This window comes from Lissotriton helveticus, chromosome 7, assembly GCF_964261635.1.
Source record: "Lissotriton helveticus chromosome 7, aLisHel1.1, whole genome shotgun sequence".
Taxonomy (NCBI): Eukaryota; Metazoa; Chordata; class Amphibia; order Caudata; family Salamandridae; genus Lissotriton; species Lissotriton helveticus.
The window spans coordinates 1,764,487,281-1,764,513,386 of record NC_136068.1 but is presented as its reverse complement, the minus strand read 5'-3'; the positions used below and the strand labels follow the sequence as shown (position 1 = coordinate 1,764,513,386).

Genomic DNA, 26,106 nt, shown 5'->3' with positions numbered 1-26,106 from the left:
GCCTTAGTGTTGAGGACTCCCAAGGGGTTGGGTAGTTCTCCCCACTTTCAGCTGGGGAGGACGCGTGTTAGACCTGTCTGCTTCTGAGAGTCCCCTCACTATTATGATTTCTTTTGTTCCCTGTACCTCCCAAAATTTGTCGCTTTTCTTTGCCTGCCAGGACTTTTTATGTGTTGTTTCATGGGGTTAGATGTTCCTTGAAGCCCAGTTGCTCACCAGGTTTGTGGCACCTATTTACAAGACATGGTGAAACCGGTGGCATTACAAACTGGGGTTGTCAACCCAAAGATATGGCCCTAAAATGGTAGACACCCTTTTCCTTCATGTGAGTGACTCCCATTGGAGCCTTCATGAACTTTGACCTTTGGAGGTTTTGGCGCCCTTTGTTTAGCGCGCTCTTCTGACAAGAATTTCTTTATTTCCTCTCAGGTACACAAAATGGCTGCTCCAGAACCACAGTACGGTGGCTCTGTGTGGCCTAAATACACCTCCATAGGGCCATGTCATTGTCACGGCCAGAGAAGGTTCTGGAACCTTCTGGCTCGTGCCAGCACCCCAGGGCACTGGCTATATAAGGCTCAGTCCCTGGCGGCCATTTTAGATTCATTGTAGATTCATTTTAGATTCATTTGAGATTCATTTTAGATTCCAGACTGACACCAGATTGACACCTGCCCTGTTGACCCCTGAGGTGGCTGGTAGCGCGGGCAGTAGAGTGGCAAAGGTCATTGGCATTGACCCTGACTGGCGTTCCAGTTATCCGCATTAGCAGTGACCTTGCGCCTACAGCGCCTGCCCAGCGAGTGCCTCATCATCCCCAAAGACTGTGGCCAATATCGTGTGCCTCCCTGCCCCCCGGTTGTGAATTGCGACAGACTTCACGAGTCGCGTGGCGAGAGCAAGTTCGCCGTGACCGCGATCGTCGACTGTGCCCCCCTTCGCGACAGGTGCCTCTAGAGGGGAGCTCGGACGTCTCCGAGCCCCACCAGCGTAGAACGCTTCCTGCGCGATCTGAAGGTGAGGTGGTGCGCCGGGGCAGGGAGCGCCAACCCTTGTTGGGCAGGACTAGCGTCCCTGCCACTCCCCAGTGACCCAGAAGTTGTGGCCATGGGCGGGAACCCCCCGGAACGCGGAAGTCAGAGGGAGGTCCGGTGAGCCCCTGAGAATCGCGCCGCTGGTGTGAGGAGTGCTGAGCCCTGACTGAATCGCTTTTCGATCACAGCCAACGTGAGGTGGGCCCGTTTCTTCCAGTAATGTGCAGCGTTGTGAAGGAACTGTGAATCGGCATTGTTTTCCCTAAGCGCGGAAGTTATGTGACCTCGCCGGCAGCCTGTTCGTCAGTCTAAAGTCTTTGAACTGGTGCCGCCTGAGTGCAAGCGATGACAAAGCCCGTAGGCGCGTAGAGACTCCACCGGCAAGCAGAGATCCTATCCCGGTGGCAGCCGCGTGCAAATGAGATGTTCACTGTGTTTCCTTGCCTTTTTAGATACACGCGCGTACTCCTTGAATGAGCCTTAAAGAGTCCCAAAACGCATTCTGTGCCCAGAGAAGCCTGTATGCATTATTATTGAAACCAACACAAACTGTAAGAGTTATCTTTCCAAATTGAAACGTAATGCAAATGAAATGTTCCTAAAATATTTAATTGGTGGCAGCGATACCAGAATGAACATGTGTTTATTTATTTAAATGAACCAGTATTTATTCTGCTAGGCGAAAGTGATATATAATCTATTGATTTGTGATATTGATTGCTGATAATATTTATTCCATTTATTGATGCTATTTATTCTTGATATTATTTATGGAACTACTCATTACAGAATTGAAGCCCTGAAATGTGTGACTAAAAGAAATGTATATGTGCTATCCCAATCATCCCTATTTACAGAGAATTTTTACATAAAGGAATCGTATTTTTCTACAGCAGTGGTGTGGTGTCCTTCTTTTTGGTGTGGCTGCAAGGGGGTTAATATTGGGTCATAGCCGGCTTAACACTGCAGCCTTCACTCGCCTTGTCACTTGTGCCAAGCTACCCCCTTTGTGCTGGGCTTGCCCATCGCAGGTCCAACAGAATTGAATTGGAAAGTGGGGCTACACACCCCTCTCCTTTTCCAATATTACATCACTCCCCTGGAGATGGATTCCTCGGGGGCATTTTCGTTCAAGGGAGGGGGGCTGTACGGCCCCTCCACTTCCAATTTTGCACTGGGTCACAATGGATGAGGCTCCGGGGCTGTGATCTGCCAAAGGAAGGGGTAGCACCCCTCGTCCCTTCCAATATTGCAGTGGTCCCTTAGGGATGGGGTCCTTGGGGCTATAATTGGCATGGAGATGGCCACGCCCCCTCCCTAAATTATTAAATGCACTGACTGACCCCCTGGGCCCTGGCCCATCCTGAGGGTCATAACAGCAAAGAAGGAAATTATCTATTTTTTCCTTAAAGTGATCCTGCTGGAGTTCTGAGGGTTTGCAGCAAAATAAAATCATTTTTTTTAAATGTTGGCCCTAGGGGGGCAGGGTATCCCTACGCTTCCCCCTTTTATCTATTCTTTAAAAGAATCCAAAGACAGGGGACTACATCCCGAGTCCTGTATTGGCCCCTGCAACATATACTTTCATGCCAGTCAGTGCGCCTGCTCCTGTGCAAATGCACTCCTGTGGGAGTGAGGAGGCCCAAAAGGAAAAAATAACATTCCGCAATCTAAAGACATAACCACCTACAAAGAAGCTTTATTTGCCACAATTATATTATATGTAGTTGGTGAGTCTTGTATTTCATTGTGAAATCTGAAATCAACCATCCAAAGTACCACACACATACAGGGAATGTGAAAATAACACAAGTGCTTTATCAACCATGTTAGTTCCTCAGGAAATGCAGTCATGGTCTACAGACAAATATAAACCCGACCCAGAGACACTAACCAAGAAAGAAGAATAAAACACAAGCAAGAAGAGCTTTAGTTTGTCGTCACTACTATTGAGCTATCAGCAAACACACACAGGAGTAGCAATGTGCAATTGCAATGAATGTGTGAAGAACTTTAGTCAGTTAGCACTCCTAAAAGATCATCAGCGAACACACATGGGGAAAAAACATACCATTGCACTGATGTGTGAAGGCATTCAGTCAGGTATCAAATCTTAAAAGCCATCAATGAACACACACACAGGAGAAAAACCATACCATTGCAGTGAATGTGTGAAGAGCTTCAGTCAGTTATTAAATATACAAACATATAAGCGAACGCACACTGGGGAAAAACCATACCATTGCAATGAATGTGTAAAGAGCTTTAGTCTGTTATCACAACTCCAAACACATCATGAACACATACTGGGGAAAAACCATACCATTCTACTGAATGTGTGAAGAGCTTTAGTGTGTTATCAGTCAGTTATCAAATCTACAAACACATCAGCGAACACACACTGGGGAAAAACCATACCATTGCAATGAATGTATAAATAGCTTTAGTCTGTTATCACAACTCCAAACACATCAGCGAACACATACTGGGGAAAGACCATACCATTGCAATGAATGTGTGAAGAGCTTTAGTCTGTTATCACAACTCCAAACACATCAGCGAACACATACTGGGGAAAAACCATACCATTATACTGAATGTATGAAGAGCTTTAGTGTGTTATCAGTCAGTTATCAAATCTACAAACACATCAGCGAACACACATGGGGAAAAACCATACCATTGCAATGAATGTGTAAATAGCTTTAATCTGTTATCACAACTCCAAACACATCAGCGAACACATACTGTGGAAACACCATACCATTGTACTTAATGTATGAAGAGCTTCAGTCTGTTATCACACCTACAAGGACATCAACGAACACATACTGGGAAAAACCATTCTATTGCAATGACTGTGGAAGTAGTTGTAGTGATTCCTCAAAACTCAGGATTCATCAGCGAACACACACAGGGAAAAAGCCATTACAGTACAGTGAATGTGTGAAGAGCTTCAGTCGGTTATCACAACTCCAAACACATCAGTGAACACATACTGGGGAAAAACCATACTATTGCAATAAATGTGTGAAGAGATTAAGTGTGTTATCAAACCTTCGAAGACATCAGTGAACACACACAGGAGAAAAACCATAGCATTGAAGTGAATGTGTGAAGAGCTTTAGTCGATTATTGGACCTACGAAAACAGAAACAAACACACACTGGGGAGCGCCGAGACACCCAAGGGTAATTGTGCGCTCTACAAATCATTTAAATAAATACATAAATAAAAAACATACCATTGCAATGAATGTGGAAGTAGTTTTAGTGATTCCTCAACTCTCAGAAGTCATCAGCGAACATATGCAGGGGAAAAGTAATTCCAGTGCAGTGAATGTATGAAGATCTTTAGTGTGTTATCAACTCTGCAGAGACATCAGCGAACACACGCAGGGAAAAAACCATCTGATTGCAATGAATTTGGGAACAGTTTTAGTCATTCTTCAACATTAAGGAATCATCAGCAAACACACACAGGGGAAAAAACTTTCAAGTACAGTGAGTGTGTTAAGTGCTTTAGTCAATTATCAAAAATACAAAGACATCAGCATGCAATGAATGTGGAAGTAGTTTTAGTGATTCCTCAACTCTCAGAAGTCATCAGCGAACATATGCAGGGGAAAAGTAATTCCAGTGCAGTGAATGTATGAAGATCTTTAGTGTGTTATCAACTCTGCAGAGACATCAGCGAACACACGCAGGGAAAAAACCATCTGATTGCAATGAATTTGGGAACAGTTTTAGTCATTCTTCAACATTAAGAAATCATCAGCGAACCCACATAGGGGAAAAGCCATTCAAGTGCACTACACAAACACAAACAGAGGAGAAACCATACTTTTGTAGTGGATTTGGAAGTGTTATGGGAAGGATATTTAGCTGACTACAGGGATTAGTGATAAAACTTTTAACAAGCACAGACTGGAGACTATTCCCAGCTGATTTTGGTGTTTGGTCATTTGGTGCAATAACTGGTTCAATGTCACCTGCTAAAGAACAACGTCCAAAGGCACAAGAAGTCAAAGTAGGAACTTGTGACCTGTAACTCTGAGAGTTAATGCTTGCAGTGCACAACATTTACCTCTGAAGCCCAGACGGAGGAGAAATTATGTCCTCAAGATGGCCACCACCCTTGTGTTTTAACCTTGACACAAAGTCCTCTATGTGAACGGTGTGGGAGGCGGTATCAACTTAGAGCACACAATCAAATAACCTTCCCCCACGAGGATGGAATCTTATGATTGTCCTCTGACTATGCCTCATGGGCGGATTCTAAAACTGTTTTACCAAGCAATACAACATTTTCCCTAAAGTTACCACCATGGTGTGTGCCCTTTACCAAAGCCTCCTTCTCCCGTTGTTAGGGAGGGATCCAGCATTTATACCCTGGAATCTCAGAGACCCCCCTGAGAGAGTTCACAGCGTCAAGGGAGCCACACACAGCAGAGGTGTGGGAATGGCGCCCCTTGCCAAAGCACTCCCTCTCCCCTTGTTGGGGAGGGATACAGTATTTATGCCCTGGAGTCTCAGAGACCCCCTGAGAGAATCCACAGCGTAAAGGGAGCCACACACAGCAGAGGTGTAGGAATAACACCATTTCCACGTTTTTGTCTCCTCTCCCGGTTATGTTTCCTTCACCCTTCCCCACCTCTTTCCCTCTTTCATTCTTTGCCTACCTCCCCTGCTCCTGTCCTGTCCCCTGAATCTCTACCCTTGCCTGCTTTTTCCCTTATGTATATGTTTTTAATGCATGTAACTAAGCTCTGGCAATTTGTAACTATGCTTTTAAACTCTGTAACTTGTAACTATGTAACTGGTAACTATGCTCTGAAACAATGCCCTTCCTCATGTAAAGCGCTTTGATACCGCCGGGTCTATCCAGCGCTATATAAATCTTTTCAAAGAAATGGATGAGAAACAACTGCCTAAAATTATATTCGGACAAAATGGAAGTTATTTTATTTGGCAACATTCCCTCTTTTTGGTCCCAATCTTGGTGGCCAGAAGAATTGGGTCAACTGCCCATTCCTGTTTAGAAAGCTGAAACCTGGGAGTTATCATTCCAAAATCAACTCTCCTCTGGAGACCAGGTCAATTCCCACACGACCTCTACTTTTTTCATTCTTAGGATTATCAAAAAGATCCTATGATTAATTCCTGTAGAATTCCAGAAAACAGTTGTGTCCTCCCTTATCCTATCAAGGCTGTATTATTGCATCAGTCTGTATCTAAAGATGTAGCAGCAACATCTTAATAAGCTGCACGTGCCTCAAAATGCTGCTGCAGTACTCCCCTCCGGTACTCCCAAAGTCTGTCAAATCAGTAATCCAGAAAGTTCACTGGCTACCGGTCGGGAAGAGGATCAAATTGAAATCCTTGTGCACACCCTTCAAGGCTCTTCACAATACTGCACTTCTCATTTCAGACAGACATTCATGTTGTACATATTCAATCAAACCCTTTGGTCTTCTGGCCCAAGATCCTTGACTGCTCCTAGATTTAAAAATCAAGGAAGAGGAAGAGTTTTTTTCATTTGCACCGCCAAGGTATCGAATGAGCTGCCTCTCTTCATTCGTTCTGGTCCTAGCCTCTTGTACTCTGATGGCCACAAAGTCAACTGGAAACCACCGCTGCAGAGCATTAATCGAGTAATGACCAGTGCAGCTTCACCAACTCAAGCCAGAGATGAAGGCTGGGTCAAGGGGCAAAGGTGATAGGCACAGCTTGTGCCTTCTTTTAGACTGACCCCCATAGTTTATATTCATGAAGTGTCACGCTAACTCCCGCCAAGCACTTCCCTACTGACTAGTGAGCCTGGGGATTCTGATGGGAATCTTATTATGGGCCAATTGTAATGTCATGAGAACCTGCAGCATATTGTAGATGCATACTACTCAACTTGTCAATTTCTTCTGTAAACAGTGGAATCACAAACTGTGTGTGACTCCCCATTCCTGTGTGATCCATTGTAAACCGCGCACCCATTGATTTGTGCACCCCGGCACTATTACAGATGAGTTGGGGCACAATCTGTACTCACTCTTTGTGGCCCTGGTGTCCGGATCAGTAATGTCCAGGTGAGTCCATGAATTGTGAGATGATGCCTAGCTAGGGGGTTCACAATCATCAAGTGCGAGCTAGAAATACTTTCTTGACGTAGACTGTTATATGTATAAGCGGAGTTCTGGCTTATTACATAGAACTTGGCAGGTATGCTGGGCTGTTTAATAGGGGACAGTAGGAGTGCAAGACAGACCCTATTTGAGGTTTTTGATCTCTCTATATCTCCTCTTTATGCTACCTCAAATGCAGCTCCTGCCCTTAATCCTGTAATTGAGCATTGAAATGAGTTAAATTTGTATTCCCTGCTGCTTATCTAAAGCTTGAATATTTGAAGTTCTATTGAGGTGTCTTTCTTAGATCTCTTAAGTCTTTTACGCATCTTTTTAAACTTTTTTAAAATCAATTTATGACTATTTTAACTTTTTATGTGAGATTACAGCTAGATATAAGGTTTCTATGTACTTTTATGGCTTATTGTTTCTAGACAGATTAAAGTTATATTTAATTGAATTGAATTGAATTGAATTGAAGTGCGCGCTCTCTTATGGAACACCTGAGCGCCTCTTTTTATGCGCCTATTTCCGGGGAGCGCAGCTCAAAAGAGGCACTCCTTGCACTGCAGGGCTGCCCCAGGCCCACGCAGGGGGCCCTCCTAAGAGGGCGGCCCCACTTAGTGCCACAGGATGGCACACGACGAGTCAGCCCCCCAGTGTTCGGGATCCTTGAGGGTCCCCTAGGCCGACGTCACTTCCGGGCAGGAGAATGCGGCGGGAGAGGTACTTATACCTCTCCCATCCTCTGAGCACCCTCTTTCTCTTGCTACCCTGACACTGTTTGGTTCGTCCTGACAACGCCGTCGTATCTTGGTCTGGCGTCGGGTTGTTCCGGTGAGTGTGTGGGCATCGTAGCCATAGGTCTCCCCCTTTCTGTCTGTGGCTCCGTGCTGGGCAGGGGTTGGGGCCGGGGATGTCCGGTCCGTCTGGCTGGCTCATGGTCGTGAGGCGAGAGTGGTATTGTGCGGCGTGGTGGTGCCCCCTCTTCCGTACATTCTGATGGGTTATCTCCCACATTGTGGATTTATGGTTCGACAGCGTATGGTGATTATTTTCCCCCAGCTGCGACCATCTTTGTAGCTAAAGGTCTAGCGTTATGGAGGCTGCGGCGGTGAGAGGAGCAAGGGAGACATTTGGGTAGAACGGCGCTCACTGAAAACCAGTCTTTACGGCACTCGTCTTCGGGGGTCGCGACGTGCACCAGGCAGATATTTGCAGGTCCAAGTAAACTGAGACAAACACTCCCCCTCCATAGCGGGGGGATAGTCCTGGGCCTACGGGGGCGTTGGCAGAGGATTTCCGCCCTCTGTCCGATGTAACGTTTCCTAGACATTGATTCACACGCATGATTAAGTAAGATGTGTGTGTAATGTAAAGTGCCCCGACACCCTTCACGTTTATGAGCAACACTGTAAACTAATTAGATGCACCTGAGTGAGTGGTTATCGTGACAGAATTTGTTGTGCTGGTGGTCATGGATGGGGGGACACACGCCCACAGGGCGCCACCAATGCTATAGCTGGCACTGCTGTTAGGGTTCACCTTTCGTTCCTGATGATGCTGGCAGTTGAGTGCTTTCATTGTAGCAATGGTAGAGTGCAATGATCTTATGTCCTATTTATCTTGCATGGGATATGACCGAGATCTCTGGGAGTGTGTGGACAGCATACAGAAGGGAGGGGCGACAGGGGCACGAATCCTTTGGTTGCTTTGTTAAGGCATCAAGAATTTTGCTTGCAGGAAGGTATTTAGCAAGCTCCGCACGTAAAGAATCTTCTCTTGCCCTCAAGACCAAGAAGCATGGGGCATAGGGGGTTTTACTCAGGGGCAACCATTTAATAGGGGCTTCCTTTTCCGCTCATCTAGTTACTCACGGGGTACGCACTTATTAATTTTGTACCTTGTTTTCCCCACAAGGTGGGAAAGTAAGGTCGGGACTGCCGTAAGTGTGGCATTGGCGCACCACTGTGATCTTCAGCAGCAAGTCACCTTAAATCTGACTGGGTGGTTTTCTGGTGCAATAGGCACCGTCAGTTAATTTTCACCACCGGCTCCTCGGACCAGGGCCGGTCCTAGCCATGGGCGGTATGGGCAGCTGACCAGGGCCTCAGGCTCAGGGGGGCCCCGCTGCCGGGCCCGCAGTTGCGGGAATAATAAATGATGATCATGGCCTGAGGAAAAGCGCTGCGCAGACTAGTAGTGAGCACAGTACAGTGCATTCTTCCGTCTAAATTAATATCGAGTGTGTGTCATGTGTGTGTTTATTTTGCAGTTACCAGCCAGGCCTCGTTCTCCACACTCTGTTGTGTTGCACGTACCTAACCGTACAATTGGCATTCGGCATTTCTGTGGTGTCTGTGCAAGCCTACAAATGCAAATTCATGTTGGCTAGAGATTGAATCCTAATAGTGCTACACATAGAGTGTTACACATATGATGAGTTTAGAGGCCTTTGCAGCTCTTAGGGGCACTGCGTATTATGTCCTGTGCTGTCTGTAGTGGCAGTCTGTTCTTTTCACTTCATTTACTTAATATTCCAGAAACGCTGAGAAGCAATTTCCGGTCATACAGATTTAGTTTCACAAAAGTTACGTATATTAATGAAGGGTAATCCATCTAAAATATTTCGATAGGCAACTTTCTGAAACCTTTATATTAATTTGAGTGCAGAGTGCAGTAGATACTGCATGGCGTTTAGGTAATGTACCAGTATCCTAGGGGGAAGGCTTTACAGATTCCAGAAATATCAAATTCTGGAATATTGTATAAACATACTCCACTTGGGTGCTCTGTACATACTTTCTTCTGGGCACAGGCCTATTTTCTGTGAATTCCAGGTTTTACTCTGATGGTGATTGCTCTTGCTGGCATCGCTCATCAGAAGGCTTTGCAGGGTCATGAAAATAGAGAGCAGAGCTGAAGCATCTTCATTAAACATACTTTCTTGGTCTTGCTTGCCTGACTGTTTGGTTGTGAATACCTAATGTGGGCTTACAAGGAACGATCGTTGCGAGAAAGCAGAAGTGTTTGGTTGGGGACGGGCGGGTCTGCTTTAGGGCAGGGGAGGAGTGGCTTGTCCACTGCTAAGGGCGCTGACTGTTTGGTCGGCCTACCGGGGCCAACCAAACCAGTCATGAGCACTCTGGCCTTTCTACATGTAGACTGCAATGCACCCTACATGGAGAAAATGCCTCCCCATAGGCGCCTGGCTTGGCGGCGTACCGACCAATCACAATACTGCCATTGCAGCCTTGTGATTGGCTTAGGGGAGGGAGGCTGCCTGCTTCCTGTTCCTGCAAGAGGCAGGAAAGCAGGAGAGCTGGTCAGGAGCAGAGACGACGTGAGACCTGGGAAAGTAAGCTTATTTTTTTTAATTACCCGCCTGCGAACCCCCACGAGACCCCCCACCCGCGCATCATGCCGGCCGCGACTGGATGTTACATGCAAATTAGGGGGGCCTCACATCTTCCCTTTCGCCCGGGGCCCCAGAAGTTCTAGGACCGGTCCTGCCTCGGACAGCCTGCCAATAAGGGGCACTGTCTGGCTTGGAGAGAGGACCATTGCAACAGGCACTGAATAAGCCAAGTCATTGGGGACTATTGCCTTCTGCCCAAGCCATCCTGTAGTCTTGGGGGACTGGAAAGCCTCATGTGTCACGCTTCAAGTTAGAGTTACGTAGAGGCGGCTGAGTTCTGTAATTTCGATTGCCAAATTTGCGGCGCTTCTAGGATAAAGGTTGAATGTCTCCTGACATGATCGGCTTGCAATTTGTTTACAATGTGTCTGGTGATTACACTATCCTCTAACTTGCGATCAGAGAAAGTAGATAAGGTGTGAGGATATAGCAGTGCATGATAGGGGATACTTAGCAGTAAGCCAGCAAACAGGAAAAACTAGATCGTCTTCCGGAAGAGGAATGCAGTGGTGTCAGTTGTGTGTGGACATATGCTCCGGTAGGAAGAGAGCTCCGTGGGTTAAGACGTGCACGGCAAGGATCTGGGGGTATCCAGCAGAGGTTTGCTTCATAGGTTTGTAATGTGATGAGCGGGGCCAAGTTGTGCTGCTAAACACCGTGCATAATGCATAGGTCTCAGTTTGGAATAACTAGCACATTCCGTGCATAATCTGTATGTCACAGTTTTGAATACTAGCTCACGCCGTATGCACAGTTCTATTAGGTTCGGATTCCTCTACTCCTGCACAACATCACATATACTGGACATTCAGGACAAGGGTTATACGTTCTACCGTCCATGGGGAGAGGTAACCATGCATCTAAAGCAATGTCAACCTTTACCGCCTAGAGGGGCGAGTAGGGTTTGCAACTAGACACCTGCAGCAGGGAGCGCTGCCAGGCAGCTAAGATTGGTGAGGGAATATGTCTGGCAGGTCCCGTAGGGGTGCCTGCCACCTGGCCACTGCAGGTTGTTTGGGGGGATCTCTAAGGACTAAGGAGGGGTCATAGCAAAAATATACCTGGGCTGAGTCTCATGCGGGTTGAGGCGGTGGGGGTACCTTCATCATTTCACAGGATCCCCCCTGTTGGGTCTATCTAAGGCTATAGTACCGCAGGGGTGCTATATTGGACCAGCATGAACTCCAGCAACTGTCACATTGGTAGCAGTAAAGCTTTTGTTTATTTTGCCCGGGATTGGGGCGGGCAATGTCATCGTACTTTGCGACCAGAAATGGGATAGGCAAAGACATAGGTTTGGTCTACATGCAAATATTCACTTTCTGTCAGCTGGGGCGGGAGGTGCCATTCCGAAGACGGTGCAGTTGGCCCGATAGTGCTGAAAGGGATGGGATGGAGCACTAAACGGTCAACTTCCAGACTACATTTTGAAGTCATAGTAAGAGGGTACAGGTCTCTTCTAATAAGTTTTTCTCTATGTCCACTGAGCATAGGGTTTGCAGGCTACCAAGTGAGTCAGTTAATCACATTTTCCTTGGGAGTTGTCAGTTACCATTGGGACTGCATTTTACGGTCAGGCGGTTGGCAGGCCTCTTAGATATGGGTTTGGGGCGCAAGCATGTCCAAGTCAGAGGAGAGGTCAGAAGTCGGCCCTGGGTTTCATGTGCACAGGCCTGTTGAGCGGCAGAACGGATAGGTCTTGTGTTCGACCTCATGGTCACAGGTTGAGATCCTGGTAGGTCTACTCAGCATTTCAGCCTTCTGAAGTCAAGAATAGAGTAGCATGGAGTTGAGTAACAATAAACATAAGTGAATTCCCCCGCCTTATAGCGGGCAGCCATGCAGGAGGCCTTGGAATCAGCAGTGGGTAGGTAACTAGGTCTATCATGGTGGGGTCCCTGGGGTGACGGTGGCCACACCCAGTGCTGTGGCGGAGTTACAGGGCGATCCAGAGTCTGTAAGGTACAGTAAGGGTACCCTCTGCAGGAGCACAGTAAGGGTGCGAAAGCCAAAATCCCCAGGGAGGTCCTCACGTTGGACCCTGGAGGAGAGACGGCACCCCGTTAGTCCTTCGGGCGGTTGTGGACCTGAGCAAACCTGCAACTCCCCGCCCCACCTGAGCTGGGAGGGGCGTGAGTAAGGGGTGGACTGGTGGTCCGCCGGAGGGAGGGGCTACACCCTCCCCCAAAATCGACAAACACCGGTGGCGCGGGCCACCGAGTAGATTGGCTCATCAGGTGGGCAGGTGGCGAGGGGCTGCCTGCCCTGGGATCGCCCATAAGATAACCAACCATGTTGGCATATTTGTTATGCAAATAAACCTGCAGCAATTTTCTCTACTAAAAATGTGTTGTGTCTAATTATTTCTCTAAAGTATTGCTGTGGGAGGGATGGGGAGTGTTGCCGATATTGGCACTATGTGTCCGACAGCCGTGCTGTCTGAAAGTAACGCTCCAACTCAGGGAAATAGCGGGTACATGGATTGACTTTATGCACTGTAAGTGCCGGAGCCAGCGCAGCCCATCATGATACGACAACGAGCCGCTGTTCGCAAACGATACACTGCATATGTGTACTAAACACACGCCGAACCCAGGGGCAGCCATGGAAATAATTCATTGTCAGGTGCAGCTTGAGAAGTTTGGGAACGATTTATTAAGGCAGGGTAATAGGAAAAACAGCTGTGTTTCTCTTTTTACTTGTGATTATATTTATACTAAAGAAGTCGCTTCCAGCAACATTTGGAAAGTTCAGCCCAAACCCCTGATCGTCGTTCTCTCCACCCCTCCCTCAATACCCCCCTCAACCCCCTCCGTGGGGCACTTCCTCTCCGGTGGCCTCTCCCGCTTCCCCGTGTTGCGCACGCGTGACGCACCCGCTGCTGTCACTTCTTTCCTGGCGCGTGAAGACAAGGCAGGGGGTTCAGAGCCGCAGAGACCGCACAGGGCAGAGGGCAGGTCGCGCGGACCGGGCAGAGTACATGGTAAGTACCACCGGGCAGGGGTGTGGCCGGGCAGGGGGTGAACGAGGCGGACCGGAGAAACCCAAAAGAGTCTGGGGGTTGAAAGGAGAATACCACTGAGAAGAACGGGCCGAATGTTGGAAATGATGGAAACATAATTAAAAATCGTAAATAATAATGGGAGGATTAATCGAAGACATGCATCAGAGAAAAGGAAATACAGAAACGAGCTGCAAATTTTGAAGGTGGGGAGCCGGGTTCGAGTCTGGCTGGAGGATCAAACATCCTGTTATTCTGGGTAAATCACTTAATCTCCCAGTGCCTTTAAAAAAATGCCTCCGTCTGTAATGCACCTGGTGCTCATGTAAAGCGCTCCGATACCTTCTGGCAGGGTACATGCAATATTGTCCTGCGGTTCACACAAAGAACTCTGTTGCAGGTGCTCAACCCATGGGACTATCATAGCAGATATATGGGAGAAGGAAGAGACCTAGAAATAGAAAATCTAATAAGAGAGTCATGGGACACAAAGTACGAAAGAGGGAAAGCGAGCCAATTTCAAAATACACACGGAAAAAAAGGAAAGGCTAAGAAAAATCAAGAAATAGAAGAGAATACGAGTTGTTATTATTTACGTGCTTAGTGGGTCTTTCAAAGTTACCAAACTGAGCATGGATCGGCTCTCCTGCCACCAGGGCAAGGAGCGGGAATCAAGATAGAGGAGGAAGATGGTAACCTATTGCATTTGATAAAAGAAACCTATTTGGTGCTTTCAGGAAAATCATGAGATAACGGAGCTGGCGGAAGAGATGACACGATTTCATTTTATGTGTCTCCGATATCTGTGGACCACAGATTCACATGCCACTGTGATCGATTCCCAGATAAAAGCTTGTGTCTGTGTCAATGACAGTGAAAACTGGATAAAGATTTAATACCATGTTTCCATTTGACATGAATGTTGTTATTTTGTGCACAGTCACTGACTGTGTCTACTCGTGTCGCAGGTTCTGTTACCTAGAGACACGCACGGGTAATAATGGAAGGGTGGCACGGCTATTAAGGCCTGTGCCCCGGTGCCAAGCTCTCAGGTGCCTGCGTCATGACACACGGGTCCATAAAGTGTTGCACACTCGATGGGTGCATCTTTGTAAACCATCTTCTTAAGGATTTTGGAAAACAAGTTTCATCCGTGGGTGTCTCGTGTTCATCCGGAGTCAACAGAATTAGACAGGAAGGTTCTGTGTGGGGCTGTTCGAAGGGACAGGTTCAGAAGAAAGGTGCATAGGGAGTAGACACAACTTCAGGGCCAAAGGCTCCGAAACAGCCTTCAGAAGGAGCCCGACCTATGGACTTAGACCGCAGACCATTGGGCACAGACAGAGGGCTGACCGGCCACGAGTCCCTGGAACAACAAACACCGGAAGCACGGAATCGGTGAACTTGTCTGCACTTCACGGGTCACTGTAGGCAAACCCTGTGGATGTAGCATCCGTAAGGGGTAAGGACCCCGGGCATTGTGACCCGCCCCTGCTGGGGTAGAAGAACCACCCCTGGTACCCCAATGAATGTAAGACGCCATATTTACAGGAGTCAGTTCTCGCTCTGGCGTCACCTCTGTTAATGCCTACACCCGGTGCTCCTCCTGCCCAGTCCCCTGCTGTGCTGGAGCACCTACCGAATCCCTAGTGGTCAGTTCCTCTTTGTCGTGAAACCCTGCAGCACAGCCCCTCGGACTTACCATGCACAGCAACAGGGCCGGCGCTAGGCATGGGCAGCTGCCCAGGGCCTCGCACTCAGCCCACCAGCATGGGGCCACGCACTGGTGATGTGTCCTGTGGTTTCCCTGGCGATGTATTTCAAAGAAAGGTGTCGCCTTGCAATTAAGATCCTTCGGAGGGTCCCCCCTCCCCTGTCGCCTTGCAATTAAGGTCCTTCGGAGGGTCCCCCCTCCCCGGGCCTCTCAGGGATGGTGTCTGGAGGCATAAGGGAGGGAGAAGCTCCCTTCAATTGCAAGGAGGCCCATTCACAGACACTGTGGGAGGCCCATTATCCAGCATTTTTTGCGCCCCCACAGTTTTAACTTTTAGCCCACAAGCAATTCTCACACCTATCAACTGAAGGTGTGAGAAACGATTATGGGCTGAAAGTTAAAACTGTGGGGTGGGGGGTGAAGCGCCAAAATACTGGACAATGGGCCTCCCACGGTGTCTGTGAATGGTCTCCTTGCAAGGGGCCACTTATCTACATTTGAGGGGCCTCTCACATTCCATTTTAGCCCAGGGCCTCGCAAATCCTAGAACCGGCCCTGCTCAGCAACCTTCATCTTTGAGGCCTGTTTCCTAGTTGCAGGACACCAGGCCACGCACTCTCTTCTCCTTTGCTTTGTTTTATAATTTCCCTTTCTCTTCGGTGTTTTCCGTCTTTCGATATCTGTTCTATTAGAAACCCGTCTTTCAAGAGCACCTGAACATTTTACTGAGAACATTTTTATTGTAGCAGGTGTGGCTCATAACCCAGATAGAGTGCATATGGGCCGACCGACACCAAACTTGAGAACTCATGACTTGTGGGTTACTGAAACCTACATTAAGTATCCCAAAACAAATTTTCCCAAAACTGGGTGATTCTTTTTTAGCTTCATGGCCAACTACTGATTAGTCCCAAATAACCTAAACGTATCCCTATCAATAAAATGGTGGAACCAGATCGATTACTTAAGAAATTAATGTGGCCTTCATTACAAAAATAAGGTACTGCATCTATGAAAAAATTATGAAATAAGTATTGATTTGTCAAAAAAATAAAGACTTGTCATTTAAAATGTAATTCTGGCACCTTAATAGCCCTTGTTTGCTATGTAGAAGAATGTATTTGTCGAGATGTTTAATCTAATTTGCTCTTCATGGATAATCGATAAGAATAGTTATCTACTAGCACTAGAAATATATAAATGTAATAACACTATCGCTGGCAATGTTCAATAGTCTTTTACATGTTTACTTCGTACATTTGTACAATTTAATGCACACAGACGTATAGTGGTTCTCCAACAAACGCACAGCATTATGAATATGAAATGAAATTAAATGAAATGAAAAAGTTTTTATTGTTCGATTATTTAAAATCATTACAATATGCTATCAATAGAAAAATAGTTATCTAAAAAAACGACATACGTTGTATTCCCTAATTTTTTTTTTTTTACTCCAGTCAGTTCAACATAAAACCTTCAATAAAATGTCATATTCTAGCTATGCAGTTTAAAAACAAGATGCATTAATTATTTTAAATGAGAGATATATCCGCCTCTCCCCTCCTTCCAGACCTACATTTTTTCATTTTGCGGCTCTGCATTTGCGGACAGTCCTATACGAATTAGGTCTATGAATTTCCCCAGCCGTGCTACTGTTTGACTTGCTGTAGACGAAAAACACAAGTCCGAAATTTCGCAGCATCGGTTGAGGCCCTGAGCTCTGCAGATTGGAATGACCAAACGATGCCTCTCACTGGATAACTTTGGGCAACAACACAACATTATGAATATATGACTATTACCAGGTGCACCAATTTTCATACCTGGGCAAAATGATGATTATACCAGAATGCTTCAACAGAACCATTAGCAAAGCCCACACTTCGGCAAATCAGTGCATTTTTGAGTCTAGCGTCTCCTGTCAAGCCAAGCGTCTCGGGTCAATTCAGGAATGGATGAAAAGGTGCCTGAAAGTAGTGATATATCTTGACCATCCAACAGAAGATTATCTTTGTGAGTGTGTAAGGACATTCGCGATCTTTTTTTTAGCTTTAGCTGACCCGTCAGCCTCACGTCAACACAAACATATCATAAATAAGGAGTCCATAGATTGCCTCCATAGTCAGTCATCCATCGTCACAATTCCGCAAACTATCTAGTGAAACGGAAGGTTTTCAGCAAGAGTTGTGTGTACCAAACAGTGCCAGTGCGTGAAGAGAGGTGTCGCTATGACTAAGACTTGTGTCACAAGAGTGCCTGTCCCTGTGGTTTTACCCACCGGTTGCCACACTCTGTTCTCCGGTTTGCGAGGAAGAAAGTTTAACTTGATAGTTTAAGGGCTCTTGCTTTAGGAATACATTCATTGAATAACTTCTCAGAACTGCAGTCCTGCTGGAACGTGCATTAAAAGACCAGTGAGGGGCTTTCACAATCAGAAGTATAGATGCCTGGAGGGGAATTAGAGAGATGTGGCCTAGTGGCTAGAGTTGCTTAACTTCAACACGAGGCTCTAGACCTCCATCCGGCCTTGCCTCACAATCCTATGACTCTAAGCCATTCACTTAAGACCCATTTTATAGTTTGGCCTCCGTTCGCCCTGTGGTGACCATCTGTGTGATGAGAGGTTTACTGTGCATCAAATTGAGAGCATCTGAGAGGCACCCATTGTCGGGTCACTGTAGATCAGCCTCGTTTGTGCTTCTTAATATTAAAATGGGTGTTATGCAAATACATCAAATTGCATTCAGGCTCAGGTCTGAAAGGAGGCTATTGGACACAAAAATATTTGAGGGAGTTTGCAAAAATACAAATCGGCCATTTGTCACCTCTTTTTTGCACAACCTATGCATGTCCATTACTGAATATTTCTCTGTTCAATTCAGGTCATTTAACTGGAAATTGATGTACTTTTTTGTTATGCATCATAAAATTGCTCACATTTGATCATCCATCTTAGATCTTTCTTGGATGAAGAAGCAAAAACTTTTTCCTCGGTGAGGGCTATTGATGACTCAAGAGATGTACACATTGACCCATTGGGCCAATCTGACCTCACACCTTATTGCTCTGCACAATTTCCTTAATAAATCCATCCTTGGCTTCATGCATTATCTCTGTTGCCTCATGGTAGGGCATGGGGCCCCATTTTTGGAGATGCGTTCTTTTGATCTGTCAGTTTTAGGCCATTGTTGACCAACAAGTCAACTTCCCTTTTGTTTGCTACATAGTTGTCTTCACGTGCCTTGCAATTTGTGCCTCGTGTGAGATGTACAATTGAGGTAGTTGTATGAGCAATATCTTCTGCGGACAGGATTACATCCTGTTTGATCTCTCTGTTGTCTTCAAATAGACTTGAACATGGATTTTTGCTTAACATCTTGGAGACTTGAATGTTATTCACAAGTACTGTGCTGATGTACAGATGAGTACAGGTAAGGATTTTCACATAGCATAAAAGTACGTGGCAAGCTAGAGAGCAGAACCAATCCTGTACATCTAGTGATGATTTAATATATGTGAATTGCACAGTCACATATCATGCTATGTTTACAACATTAGCCTCAGGAAGATTAAGTTGTTTAATCGGATTTCACTAAGAAATTAGAACCCAGGTTAGTAGCTCGGTCACTTGGCGACATCTACTCATGTAATAAAAAAAATTAGAAGGGGAAACAGGGTGCTAGAAGAAATTCCCGTGCTCCCGAGTAACAAATTGCTACTAAAAGGGGCCGCTGTTCCTATAGGAAAGGGATAGGAGGAGTCCTTTTGGAAAGACGGGAAGTCAGAGTGACTTTACTCCTGAGACCACTAAGAGTCCGAAACATGTTGACCTCACGCATCTCACTTTCATACATGCACAACATTCTTTAGTTACTGTGGGCCATAATTACCCTTGAGCAGCATTTAACTTTTCGTGTTTTTAAACCATGACAGAGGGATCCCTTTCATTAAAATCCACTCATTTTAGATACACTGCAGTCATTTTTTAACTCACCTGTCACAGAACTAGCACTAACCCGCACACATCATATGACGTGTAAACTGAAAAGAACTCTGACAAAATAACCCTTCGGTCAAAGCGGCCCTTTGGACAAAATGACCCTTCAGGCCGGCGCTACATTACAGCTTTAAAGCATGACATCCTTTGGAGTGTGTGAGGGCATCAAGTAAGATCACTCTGGCTTCCCCTCTTTCCATAATGACTCCTCCTACCCCTTTCTTATTGAAACACCGCCCCATTTAGTAGCAATTCAGATCTCCTCACGGTCGTGCATGGAATTTGTTTACAAGCATGATCAGGCTGCACAAACCATACTGACACAAAGAACCACCTGGCCACCACTAGAACAAGTTCTACTATCAGAACTGGATGAGTTGAGGAATCCTCAACCAGCCCCGAAAGCCATCACTTAGGTGCAAAATGCAGTTTTCATATACAGGGAATGTTGTGGATGGAGAGAATTATTGGTCTTTTGTAACTTCTGGTGGATTTGGAGTATTGGAAAATGTACAATTTCATTTCCATGCAAATAATAAATGCCCTTTTATGTCTGTTAGGCTGATACATTTGTAACACGGTGCTGTAAAATGAATTACTTGAAATTATTTTTAGGTCTAGCCTAGAGGCAGCGTGCTGTCGCTGCTCTGTGAGGCATGCTATAATACCTCTGTGTTAGACGGGGACCTGGAGGGTCGGCCGAGCACAGTGATCGCACAGACAGGTAACTTCCCCCCCACAGATGGACACCACACAAAGATCAGGGTAACACCTTTTATAGGCACTTCTGGTAGTAGAGTGGTACGATACAAGGCGATCAGGACACGATGATCCTCTCAATTCTAGTCTCTAGTAAGGGAAGGGGGTAGCGGGACAGTCTTGGTACCCACGGGTACGGAGGGGTAACGGTGATAGCTCACAATCCTCGAGCTCGGTGTTCGGATGGGTCAGACCGCGGCAGCGCCGGCAGGTCCCGCAGAGGTCGTAGGTGACAACGGGCCGCGGCAGCGCCAGCAGGTCCCAACGAGGATGAAGGTTACAACGGGCCGCGGCAGCGCCAGCAGGTCCCACGAGAATGCAGGTTGCAACGGGCCGCGGCAGCGCCAGCAGGTCCCACGAGGATGAAGGTTACAACGGGCCGCGGCAGCGCCAGCAGGTCCCACGAGGATGAAGGTTACAACGGGCCGCGGCAGCGCCAGCAGGTCCCACGAGGATGAAGGTTGCAGAGGGCCGCGGCAGCGCCAGCAGGCAGGACAATAGTTCACAAGGCAGGGCTGTGGCAGCGCCAGCAGTCCGTCAAGGATGAGTTCGTCGCGGTGTCTCTCGACTCCAGGATACAACTGCCTTCCTGTCCTGGGGCGGCCTCAGTTATAGGTCTGGCGCCCTTTGATGTCCGGACCCTCGCTCTTGGAGGTCGGGAGGTCTGGGATGAGGGAGTCCAGACACCCAGCAGGGGGGTGGAGCCCGAGGAGGCTGGGGGTGCTCGGCACCTGGCGGGGGAGAGCCATCGACACTTCTTACTCCCATTGACCTGCCAAGTGGTCCGTTCACCTCCTGGGTGGAGGGTGGTGCCGGGATGTCGGGGCCTGGCCAGGCCCAGGGTTGGGGTCGGGCTGAGGCCGCGCGGCCGCGTGGTGCCGTGTCCAAGATGGCGGCTGGGCCGGGCAATGGTGCTGCGGTGGCCCGGGCCCTGTCCTGCGGGGAGGGAGCGAGCCCTTCATGTGGCCTGTCCAACATGCGTCCCCCCCAGCTGAAGGCGGGGAGAGTCACCCATCTTCTTGGGGACTTTCCTCGTCGAGGCGGAAAAAGCGGGACAGGCCATCCGCGTTGGCGTGGTCTTGGCCAGGGCGATGCTCCACAGTGAAGTCCATCCCCTGCAGGGAGATGGACCATCGCAATAGTTTGGGGTTCTCCCCCCGCATCTGCATGAGCCATTGCAGGGGCCGATGATCTGTCTGTACCCGGAAATGGGTTCCGAAGAGGTACGGCCGGAGCTTCTTGAGGGCCCATACCACTGCGAAGGCCTCTCGCTCAATGGTGCTCCAGCGCTGTTCTCGGGGCAGTAGGCGTCTGCTGATGAAGGCCACGGGTTGGTCCACTCCTTCGGGGTTCAGTTGGGAGAGGACGGCCCCAATACCATGGTCGGAGGCATCGGTCTGCACAATGAACTCGCGGCTGTAGTCGGGGGCCTGGAGCACCGGAGCGGTGCACATGGCGGCCTTCAGCGTCTCGAAGGCCGCGTGACAGTCGGGAGTCCAGTTGACTCGTTTTGGGTTGTTCTTAGACGTGAGTACCGTGAGGGGCCCCACAATGCTGCCATAGTCCCTCACAAACCGCCGGTAGTATCCGGTGAGCCCCAGGAAGGCTCGGACCTCTGTTTGTGTTTCGGGGGGTTGCCAGGACTGGATGGCAGCTACCTTGAGTTGGAGGGGGGCCACCAGACCGCTCCCCACTTGGTGTCCGAGGTAGGTCACGGACCCCTGGCCGATTTGGCACTTGCTGGCCTTTATGGTGAGGCCGGCCTGTTGGAGGGCCTGCAGGACCGCTCTGAGGTGGTGGAGGTGGTCGGCCCAGTGGCGGCTGTATACCGCGATGTCGTCCAGGTAGGCGGCGCTGAATTCTTCGAGGCCCGCCAATACCTGGTTCACCAGTCTTTGAAAGGTGGCTGGAGCGTTCTTCATGCCGAAGGGCATCACTCTGAAATGGTAGTGGCCGTCCGGGGTGGAGAAAGCGGAACGTTCTTGGGCCCTGGGGGTGAGGCCGATCTGCCAGTAGCCCGCTGTCAGGTCAAAGATGCTTAGGTAGCGGGCTGCCCCCATGCGGTCGACTAGTTCATCTGCTCGGGGGATAGGGTGAGCGTCGGTTCGGGTGACCGCGTTCAGCCCCCGATAGTCGATGCAGAATCGGAGCTCCGGCGTGGTGCCCGGTGCCGCGGCCTTGGGGACCAGGACGACCGGGCTGGCCCAGGGACTGTCCGAAGGCTCGATGACCCCGAGGGCGAGCATCTTGGAGACTTCTTCTTGGATGCATGTACGTATCCGATCCGGTACTCGGTACGCCCGGTGTCGGACAGGAGGACTGTCCCCCGTGTCCACGTCGTGCAGGCACCAGGTGGTGACTCCGGGTGCGAGGGAGAACAGGTTTGCGAACGGCAGCAGGAGGGCCCGGCAATCTTGACGCTGCTCTGGGGTCAGGGCCTCGGAGAGTCGGACCCCGTCCACAGAGCCATCTCTTTCCCGAGTCCTCAGTAGGTCAGGGAGGGTCTCGGAGTCTCCTTCTGTGCCACTGTCGGTCGCCATCAGCAGGCTGAGCTCTGAGCGCATGAAGTGGGGTTTGAGCCTGTTGGCGTGGAGGACCCGGAGGGGGTTCCGGGGGGACTCCAGGTCGATGAGATAGGTGACGGGACTCCTGCGCTCGATCACCTTGAAGGGCCCCGTCCATTTGTCTTGCAAGGCACACGGTTCGATGGGGGACATCACCCATACCTGCTGACCCGGTTCAAACTCGATGGAGGAGGCATGTTGGTCGTACCACTTCTTCATGTCCTCCTGACTGGCCTCCAGATTGGCTTTAGAGATCTCCCTGAATTTCCGGGTCTGATTTCGGAGGGTCAGGAGGTATTTGTAGACGTCCGGAGGGGTCTTTAGGGGGGCCATTTCCCATTCCTCCTTCACTAGGCTGAGAGGCCCGCGAACGGGGTGTCCGTACAGGAGTTCGAAGGGGCTGAAGCCGAGGGACTTCTGGGGGACTACTATACACAAAAGGAGGTCCCAGGGGTTGTTTAAAGACACTGAAGTTGGATCCCCTGAACAGAATTGACACCAACAAAAACCAACAGAGAGTCTACAGACACTAACAAAGTACCCAACTACAAATACACAATATTACAGAGAACTATCGTGGAATGAGTTCCCATCAGTACACCATCGAGACCGCCCTTCATCATCTGGGATCTCTTTCGACACTAGTTCCTGCTGCTGTTAGAGGTGAAAAAACCTGCACTGGCCTGATGACAAGCCATGTACCAGGAAAAACCACAGCAGTTGTATTTGATGTGAGGAAGGCGTGTCTAGTGGAATACTGAATAGCAGTGCAGTGAAAAGGTGTGGGTGAAAAAGAAAGAATAAGAAAAGGAGTTCTAAAATTAGGTAGTGTTCAGGGACAACAAATTTAATAACCACCGTCACACTCCTAAATCAATAAAAACAGTGCAAATAAATGGCGTAACAAATAACCACTTAGTAGTTGTATAAGGTCGACATGTTTCTGCAGTCTAAAAGAGTCTCGAGATCTCGTGCTGCTTCCTCAGGACCAAGAAATGCTACTGCTAGATAAAAATTAATAAACCATATCACCTGAATAGTGTAGGTAACTGTGTAACCATCTTCCCATCCTAAATATAAGAAGAAAACGTGTAAGTATACAAAAAGTAACTGAGTACTGTGTGAGGTATATACATAGCATGCAATTTACGCATACACAGACATGTAGAACCAGTCACAAAAACTTGTTGACCGGCACAGGGGCTGTATCAATCAGTCCCCACTCTAACAATAGAGTATCTTAAAGAAGGTTCACTCACCCACTCAATGGGAAGGAAAAACCCCACCTCACCTGGCGCGAGCTCAGGTAGATGGATGCACCGCACTATAAGGAAGATAACATAGATAATCATTATTGTAAATAACACCTGCTGGTACTCCCGGGCAAACTGGCTCAAGCGTATGCCACATCTAGCACCAAACAACGCAACCCAAGCAGTCAACAATCTGGCCAGTTACCTATCAGTGTTACCACGAGTGTATTCCCAGGAGCTGTAAGAATCCACAGCCTCCCCTTCAGATTAAAGCATATTTTTAAATTATGCACAGGTAGCTCGTGATAGCACTCATCTCTAATGCTGCACCTAACAACAAAAGCCATAATCCCCGTAGGTCTAAGGGCAGAGATGCTTCAATATAAAGGCATATGTAGAGGCTACAAACGCTCGTTTCTGTTCACAACCATCTATGTGAACCATCTGTGAGATTACGCTCCCAGGTACAATCACTCACGTTGCGCACCCAGTTCGCCTAATTCCCTTGCTCCCATGACACATCCCAGCCAGAAAAACCACTGAAGGCAAGACCGCTCACCTGTCCGTCGGTACACCGGTCGTCCCTCCGAGCTCGATCTGGGGGAGGAACCGACTCGGTGTACCGGGAAGTCTAAAAGTAAACAAACTGCTTCCGCGTAAGGCTGGGGGCGTGTCAAGGCGTCCGCGATGACATCACCCGCAGCGTGATGCGCGCTATGCCTGCATGGGAAATGTAGTTCCACACCCATTTTAGAGGCATAATACCAAGTTCGAATCCCGGCCGGGATCCCTATTACACCAGAGTATGAACGTGTTAATAAATTGTAATAATGTGGTCATGTTAGCCCAACATACAGCGCTAACATTGTAAAAGCGCAGTCTACCATCCATAATGTGAATAAATACTGATACTGAGGTCATGTTAGCCCAATCATGAGTGCTGATGTTAACAAAGAGTGACGACGCAATCTTCCATGAATAGCTATATTAGCCCAACGTTTCAACGCTAATATTATAAAACCCCAGTCTGCCATCATTAACATTATTATGCTAATAGATACTGGTAATGTAGTCATATTAGCCCAAGTTGAATGGTGATGTCGTCAAGTAGTGAATCTGCCATCCTTGGTTAAAGGAGAAGGGCATGTCATCCCCACAGCGGATGCAACCATCACATCCCAACACCAGGCTCAGCTTATCAGGACTGCACCACTACAATTGTAGAGAGTGTGCAGGTGAGACCAATGAGTCTAGGAGCAATGAGTGAAGCAACTGATCTACTATCACACCTTGGATTTCATGATACTAGATGCTAAATGTACTCCAGGTTGGGATGCCCCGCAACATTTGTTGCAGAGTAATTTGGAGAATAGTTCAAAAGTGTGTGTCAGATGACGCCTGCACACAGGCTCACTAATCCTTTAGTGCCAGAACATACTCCAAACGAGCCCAACTAGGTTCATAAAAATGTGTGTTGATCAAGCTCTGAGGTATGTGAAAGGATGCCTCCTGTCTATAACGACATCCACGGTATTTCATCGTTTAATCCACATACATCACTACGAAGCCTATAGACCCATTTCTGTTCGCACTTAAAGAGGAATTTAGAAGTGTCAGTGACAGTGGGAGGTATCCATGGTTGATCCAAAACAGTCCACGAGATGTCAGTGGGCTGGTGACCAACTTGTAAGAAGTGGTTAGTCAATTTCGTAGCTAGCTTACCACAACGGATTGAACTCTTGTGCTCAGAAATTCTGATTTTAATTTTTCTGGTGGTCATCCCCACGTAATTCAGCTTGCAGGGGCATGTTATCAAGTAAATTAGATTCATGCTATTGCAATTGGTGAACCTCTTCAACTGCCAAGGTCTGTCGGTGCCAATGTCTACAGTGAGAGTTTTCTTGGTTTGCGGACAAGCCGCGCAGCTCCCACAAGGATAGTGTCCATTAACTGCTGGTAAGTCCCATAGGGTGCCAACCGGTCGGGGAATTGCTGTTTTAGGTCTAGTATGAACCAGCTGGTCTCTCAAATTACGGCCCCTCTTAAAGGCAAACAGGGGGGGCGGTATTGTGTCCGTTCCGGTGTTTAGGATCTTCCAATGCTTGGACACAATGTTTTTGATTTTATTGGACAGGGTACTGTATGTGTTCACACAGGTGATCCTCTCCTGTTGTACTTTCTCGGGTGGTATTTCTAACAGGCTTTCCCTGTTGTTGTTGGATGCCCGTTTCCTAGCCCGACTGAT

General features: G+C 48.0%; 1 protein-coding gene across 1 annotated transcript in view; it reads left to right on the top strand.

Annotated features, from left to right (window-relative positions):
• The first annotated feature begins 13,484 nt into the window (after positions 1-13,484).
• LOC144767693 (chemerin-like receptor 1) overlaps positions 13,485-26,106 on the top strand; it is a 92,125-nt gene continuing 79,503 nt past the window's right edge. The window contains exon 1 of the mRNA XM_078651088.1: positions 13,485-13,553. The gene's annotated coding sequence lies outside the window, so the exon portion shown is untranslated. The remainder of the gene's footprint in view (positions 13,554-26,106) is intronic.